This window comes from Neomonachus schauinslandi, chromosome 5, assembly GCF_002201575.2.
Source record: "Neomonachus schauinslandi chromosome 5, ASM220157v2, whole genome shotgun sequence".
Taxonomy (NCBI): domain Eukaryota; kingdom Metazoa; phylum Chordata; class Mammalia; order Carnivora; family Phocidae; genus Neomonachus; species Neomonachus schauinslandi.
Genome location: NC_058407.1, coordinates 107191353 through 107199103, shown reverse-complemented (window position 1 = coordinate 107199103; position 7751 = coordinate 107191353). Strand labels below are relative to the sequence as shown.

Below are 7751 nucleotides of genomic sequence, written 5' to 3'. Positions count from 1 at the left end.
TATCTCTTCTTCTGGGTATCTACACTTCTAAGGGAAAAAACGTTAAAGAAAATAGTTCCCAAAACAAAAAGAAATGCTGACTTTTGAGCCTTCCCACCGTATAAGGCGCATGCTCAGTCACCATCATAAAGCTCTGCCTCAGCCGAGCAGGCTAGTGCTGCCGCTGAGAGGCTCTGTCAGGCACTAATTCAGACTTGACGATCAGATTTCTCACAGGCCAGCTTGGGAAAGTCACTTCCCTTCTCTAGGCTTCAAGTTCCTCATCTGTCAAGTGGAAATTAAATTAGATAATGTGGCCTGACACGTAGTCAGTGCTCCGCAACTGTTCTATATTAATTATCAGTCCTAGCCAGCGATCATTAAGAAAAATGGGGAACACTAGACGTGACCCGGGCCCTGCGGGAGCCGAGGTGCGGGTTCCAGCTCCCGGAGTCGGAGGGGGCCTGGCGCGCCCAGCCCCCAGCCCGCCGCGACCATGGTGTCCCGCCGGCTGAAAGAACACCAGGCCAAGCAGAACGAACGCGAGGAGCTGCAGGAGAAGAGGAGGCGAGAGGCTATCGCTGCAGCGACCTGCCTGACAGAAGCTTTGGTGGATCACCTCAGTGTGGGTGTGGCCCGGGCCTACATGAACCAGAGAAAGCTGGACCATGAGGTGAAGACCCTACAGGTCCAGGCCGCCCAGTTTGCCAAGCAAACAGGCCAGTGGATCGGGATGGTGGAGAACTTCAGACACTCAAGGAAACGGGGGATGTGGAGAACTGGGCTCGGAGCATCGGGCTGGACATGCGCACCGTTGCCACCGCACTAGAGTATGTATACAAAGGGCAGCTGCGGTCTGACCCCTCCTAGCCCCTCTTCCCTTCCCTCTACCCCACCCCTCCTACCTCCCCTTTGGGGGAAGCTGACAGGCCAAGAATAAAACACAAGCCTCCAAAAAGAAAAAGGAAAAGAAAAAAATGGGGAACGCTATATGTTAACTATACTGGAATTAAAATATAAAACTTAATCTAAAAGAGAAAGAAAAAAATAAAAATGGAGGGAAGAGGGGACATATTAGTAATAAAGAGGCAAGTTTGTCTTGGAAACAGGTTTTAGCTCACAACAAATTTAAATTTTATAATGAAGAGTTGTTATCCCTCAGCTCAAAAGGGAACCAAATGTAATCATTCTACTGCAGATTTAAGTAAAAGGGGGCATGATAACAGGCATAGGTTCAAATGCTTTCTTGATCTCATCATGAATTCCTCCAAATTCTCAAAAACCTGAGTCTTCTGCACAACAATCAACCAAAAAAAAAGGCAATCTACAGAATGGGAGAAAATATTTACAAATCATATATCTGATAAGGGGTCAATATCCAAAATGTATAAAGAACTCATGCAACTCAATTTCCAAAATAGAAAAAAAAATGAAAAAGAAAATCCAATTAAAAATGGCAGAGGAACTGAATAAACATTTTTCCGAAGACATACAAACAGTCAGCGGGTACATGAAAAGGTGCTTAACATCATTAACCATCAGGAAAAGGCAAATCAAAACCACAATGAGAGATCACCTCACACATGTTAGAATGGCTGTCAAAAAAAAAAAAAAAAACAAGAGATAACAAGTGTTGGTGAAGATGTGGAGAAAAGGGAACCTCGTGCACTATTGGTGGGAATGCAATTGGTACAGCCATATGGAAAGTGGTATGGATGTTCTTCAAAAAATTAAAAATAGAACTAACATATACTCCAGCAATCCCACTTCTGGGTGTACATTCAAAGAGAATGAAAATAGGATCTCAGAGAGATATCTGCACCCCCATGTTCACTGCAGTTTTATTTATAACAGTCAAGATATGGAAACAACGTGTCTACCAACAGATGAATAAATAAAGAAGATATTGTATATATGTATATATATATAAACATACATACACATACACACACACACACACACACACCATATAATGGAATATTATCCAGTGATTAAAGAAGGAAATCCTGCCATTTGCAACAACATGGATGGACCTTGCGGGCATTAGGCTAAGTGAATTAAGTCAGATAAAGAAAGATAAATAGTGTGATATAACTTATAAGTAGAATATAAAAAAGCCAAACTCACAGAAACAGAGAGTCAGCTGGTGATTACCAGGAGTTGGGGGAGTGGTGGGGGGAGTGGGGAGAGATCAGTCAAAGAGGACAAACTTCTAGTTATAAGATGAATAAGTCCTGGGGATCTGATGTACAGCATAGTGACTATAGTTAATAATAATACAGTAAGTCAGAGAAAGGTAAATACCATATGATTTCACTTTTATGTGGAATCTAAAAAACAAAAATGAACAAACAAACAAAGCAGAAACAGACCCACAAATACAGAGAACAAAATTGATGGCAGGGGGTAGGAGGATGGGCAAAATGAGTAAAGGGAAGTGGGAAGTACAGACTTCCAGTTATGGAATGACGAAGTCATGGGGATGAAAGGCACAGCATAGAGAATATAGTCAATGGTATTGTGATAGCATCATCTGGTGACAGACGGTGGCTACACTTGTGCTGAGCATAGCAGCGACTTGTCCAATCACTGTGTTGTACACCTGAAACTAATGTAACATTGTGTGTTAAAGGTACTTCAACAACAACAACAAAAGTACTGTATTATACATCTGAAAATTGAGTAGATCTTAAATGTTCTCAACGCACAAAAGAAATGGCAATTATGTGATGTGAAGGTGTTAGATGATGCTATGGTGGTAATCATTTTACACTATATAAGTGTATTAATGTATACCTTAAACCTACACAGTGTTATATGTCAACTATGTATCAATAAAGCTGGGAGGGGAGGAACCCTGTGAGTCATTCCCCCAGATTCCGCTAATGGCCATGGAAGGCTGTGGACAGGAGTGACATTATCTCTTCTGGACAGGAAAGATACCCTAAGAGAAACCCACTGAGAAAAGCTTGAGGATTGCAGGCATTTCGCTCATGTCTCTCATACATCTCTGCAGCCTTGGGCATGTCACATAAATTTTTAAACAAGCCTCTGCTTCATCATCTATAAAATGGTGATTTTAGCAGGATCTCCTTCATTGGTTATTTCCAAGGGTAATGTAAACTCCAATGCTTGGCAAATAGTGGGCTTTCAATAAATATCAGATGCTGTTTATTAATATTATTCCTTCCCTCCTAAATTCAAAAAGTTAGACAGACTTAAAAAATATTTTCCTACTGAGGTCACTTCAAGGATGCTGCTCTTGGCCCCCAAGCCTCCCTATTCCTGGACCTACCACAGCACAAGCTCTATGGTAGAATGGCCAGGTTAGCACTACTTTCAAGCGAGAGATCAGTCGCCTTCTCTGAAATCTGAACAAGGAGTGAGCTCCTGGCTTCTGGTTATAAAAACAGAGGTGTCTGGGTGGCTCAGTTGGGTAAGCCACTGACTCTTAGCTTCAGCTCAGGGTCGTGAGATTGAACCCTGCATGGGCTCAGGCTCAGTGCGGAGTCTGATTGAGATTCTCTCTCCCTCTCCCTCTGCCTCTCCTGCTCATGCTCTCTCTCTCTCTCTCTCTCAAATAAATAAATCTTAAACACACACACACACACAGTACTCGCCCTGTTCATTTTCATACCACTCTGACTCCTCCCACAGATCCTCTCCTTTCTTGCTCGCCCTGTAACAAGGATGTCCCACCAGCCGGTAATACCTGGAGCCACCATGACTTCAAAGTGAGGAGGAAAGTGCGGTCAGTAGCTGGCAGCTGTGTTATCTTTTAGCAGATGCCTAGAGTCCAGAGGCGATAATCATTTCAAACTAGCCAGGAGAGGGAGAGCGAGAGAACTATAATAATGTAGTCAGTTAGCGGTTTCCACCTTATCAGCCCCAGCAGATGCAAACCTGTGCTGACAAATACTACACCAGAGGGTAGGATAAAAGCGGAATTAGAAAACAACTACCTTCAGGAGATACCGGGCTCCCAAATTCGATATACAATTGAATTATAGATAACACGGAAAACCAGATAATAAATACAGCTTTTAATTCAAACATGACCTTCAAAGAGCTTTTCCCTTAGAAACACAAATGAAAGGCCCCCAGACCTTTGAAAGAGAAGATCCTGACAATAAGCATCTTCCCTTGTCCCCCCCCCCCCCCCCCCCCCGAATGCAGGGCTCATGGACCGCTCTTCTCAATAATGGCCTTGCAGCGTGCTTTTATCACTTTTTATCACATATTCAAAAGTTCTTTATCACATTGGAAAGATATGCTTCCTTTACCACATTTTATCTCATTCCAAAGGTATCTTATCAATATTCACTGGGTGAGCCTGTGAGTATTTCTAAATGACAGCCCAGAACAGTATATGATAAAACGGGAACATTGCTGCCACTCTGATCAGCAGGCAAGATAAAGAGAATGTGGCCAGCCGGAAAAATCAGCTGGGCTTGGCTGAAGTGTCAGGATCATCTATAATGTGGCAGGGAATGATGCATCACTGAGCCCGGAGACCCTCCTCAAAATGAAGAGAACCAAGCAGTACAAGGTCAGAATGGTCAAAGTTCCCTGGAGAAGTAGCTTCTAACTGCAGCCAAGTGGGTGCCACCCATTGTCCTTGAGAGGTGAGTGAGCCTCCGCATTAAACTCTTTCTCTCCTAATGCCATATTTTATGGGGACCGGAGCGTTTTATTTGAGCTGAACTACAGAGCACGAGTCTCTCAAGGATCATTCATGCAGGCTCTTCCCACCATGACACTGAAACAGAAACTGTTTCTGCTCCTTAACAGTTTGTAAATCACATAGAAAATCCTGAAAGGATGGAGACCCCTCTGGGGTCCTTGATATCTCAATCGCTCCCTCTTCCGGGCCCCATCTCTGGTTTTCATTCTGAAATGGAGCATTGGTGTCTTGTGTAGAAAGCTTTCCATGGTCGATAAGAGGGATAAATATGCAGCTTGCTTTCTCAAACAAGCATTCAAACATTCAACTGCCTTACGAATTTCCAACAGTATTATCAAATATAATTTTTAAACAAAATCATGTGAATTGTCTGGTTAAGAGACTGTTACACAAAGGACTTAAATTCCACCAAATATAACAAGATACACATTCTCATTTCTGATAAGTTAGGACCTAAAGAGCATTCTCTGATTAATCAAAAGGCATAAATTCAATCTCTAAAAGGAATTTGATAGTAATAATGAATATGTCAATTGATCCAAATGCAGATGAAGTGATACTATTCAGAAAACTTCCTGATCTTACCAGTCCAGTTCTTGTAGACCAGGTGCAACACCAGCCAAAAAGTTGTAATGTTACAGATGACCTAGAAGGCAAGTCAATGACCCTAAAAGACACCAGGATCCCTTTTGCTGGACAGAGGAATAGCAATTCACAAGCAATTGAGCGGAAATTATTTCCTCTCTGGGGCAGTTGAACTAGCATAACAAAATCACGAATGCTGTGACTGGGTTAGCTTAGATGTTTCAAAAACAAAGCTAATGATGTCAGGGTTGCAGGGTCAAACCCCATATGGGCTCATTGTCTTTGGAGAAGGAAAAATGATGTTCCATGGCCAGGGTGGCTTCACAAGCAAATGTCTCTGGTCAAATGGGGACCCAACACCACGACTTCACCACAACCCATCAGTACTACTAGAAAAGCAAGTAGTTCAAAGTACAGTGTCTCTCTACCTAATTATGCCCAGTAAGTATGATCTCTGAAAGGAAGACACAGGTCATGATAGAATTGTGTCAACAAGAATACAAAAGGACAGGGCAATGATATGATTTCACCTTACATTATCGAAGAAATTAGAGAGCAGAAAATTGAAAAATCAGGACCTGATCAGGCCTGATTGCTTTAGGAAAATGGTCTCTCAAAAATAAAAATTTGATAGAATGATCACAAATGATCCCAAAGGGGAGAACAAGAAGGACAATTTTAAAAGGCCAACGTGGCCACACAATTTGCTCCAAAGAAAGGAGAGTCTCACACAGCAGTTCCAGACACTCAGTGAAATGCTCACTGTAAGGGGCCCAGCCCCTAACCTCACAATCGCAACACAGTCTCCCCACTCCACCACTGAATCACACCACCACTTCGCAGGTAAAACAATTTTAAGAGACATGGCTCTTTCCTTCTGGCTATGATGCATTCTAAGTTTAAAGCACAACTGCAATTCAACATACGACTAAACATTTATGAATAAATGCTACATTCTAAAGTAATTTACCTATCCTCTTTTTCAGTTCTGTTTTTGCATCATTGCTAATTAAAGATTAACTACCACTTCTAAACAGAAGTTTGGTGAGTCAGCTTCTGGAAAATAAATTATTCCAACAACGGCAACATCAAAGAGCTGACAGATAAGAATCACCACCAGTTCAGAATTCAACCCTTTTCTATAAATATGTTTAGACCCTGCCTTCGTGCCAGGCTGCTGGATGTGCCAAAAACAATCCTCAATTCCATTTAAAAAATGAGAAGATGGAAAGGGACGAGTTGGCTGGCGCATCACTAAAAAAACTTAGGTTGGATCCTGAGCGCTAGCATTCCTCCAAGACAACATTTACCAGCAGAAGCCATTCTTAAAAATGTAACATACAACTGGTGGGAAAGTCAGGAAAGCAAGCAGTGGATATAAGGGCACAGGACTGAGATTTGATAGCTAAGCATGAGAAATCTGTTGGGTATGTCTGTGAAAAAGTCAATAATTCAAATCTCAATTTCCCTCCAGGATTACCCCCATCTTCAGACCTACAAATAAACTCTCTGATATCTGGCATAGCCTTTATGATCAAGATGTATGACTATGGGAAACAACACAAGCCCTTCTCTCAATCCTGGGCCATTTCATGTCATCACCATCAGAAACAAGTGGGGGAAAATTACTTCCAAATCATTCAGACCTTTAGGACAGATTCATAGAAAGCAAAACCAACAGAGAAATCCAGACAACATACCCTTATATATGGAAACTATGATTCGATGAATATTCTTCAAATTGCTTTCCTTGAGAACATATTTCTAGCTCTAACTGATGAGGAGAGAAAAGGTCAACAGCCAAAAAGATAGTGCTGACATGTCAGAGGTTCCATATAATCAACTTAAAAAAGCCTGGGTTTAATGAGGAAAATGAGAAAGGTAATTAAGCTTTTTCTGTTTTATTGTAAACAGAACAGTTTACTCTCTCTGCATCTTACTGACGGCCTGCTACATACCTGGACAAAGTGAGGCTTTCTACGAATGACTCAACCCCAGGAAACCTTATTTCATGCACGTTGTCACACCTTGTCCATCAAACGCTTCTTCTGACTCATTGTGTCCCCACCATCTGACTTCTACCTCAGCCTTAACTCCAGTCCCTCCTAGGAACGTGTGATTGTTGACTTGATGCTCGGGGAAGACAGATAAGGAGCAGAGCGGTTGATTCTGGGGCTGGCCTCCTACACAATGAAGTCTCCTAATAATCTTCAAACCCTTTCCTGACCAGCCCAGCCCAAAGTCACTGCTCTCTTCCTTCCTTCCCACCAGCTCTTATCTCTAACATTCACTTGTACTTACCCTAACTGGTAAACTTAGTTGTCTGCTTACGTAAACCTATCATTCTTTCAGAGTGGACAATAAACTAGTTGACACAGGAACCATTAAAATGAGATAACACAAGTGATTAATGTCACTCCCCCAATTCCACCTAGCACAATACCTCATATAGTAAGGAATCAATAAATATCTGCTGATTAAGTCGATATAAGTAAGGCATTTT

The 7751-nt window shown here is 42.0% G+C and overlaps 1 pseudogene; it reads left to right on the top strand.

Moving 5' to 3' along the window:
* The first annotated feature begins 460 nt into the window (after positions 1–460).
* On the top strand, positions 461–849 carry LOC110576803 (annotated as a pseudogene).
* The last annotated feature ends 6902 nt before the right edge of the window (positions 850–7751 follow it).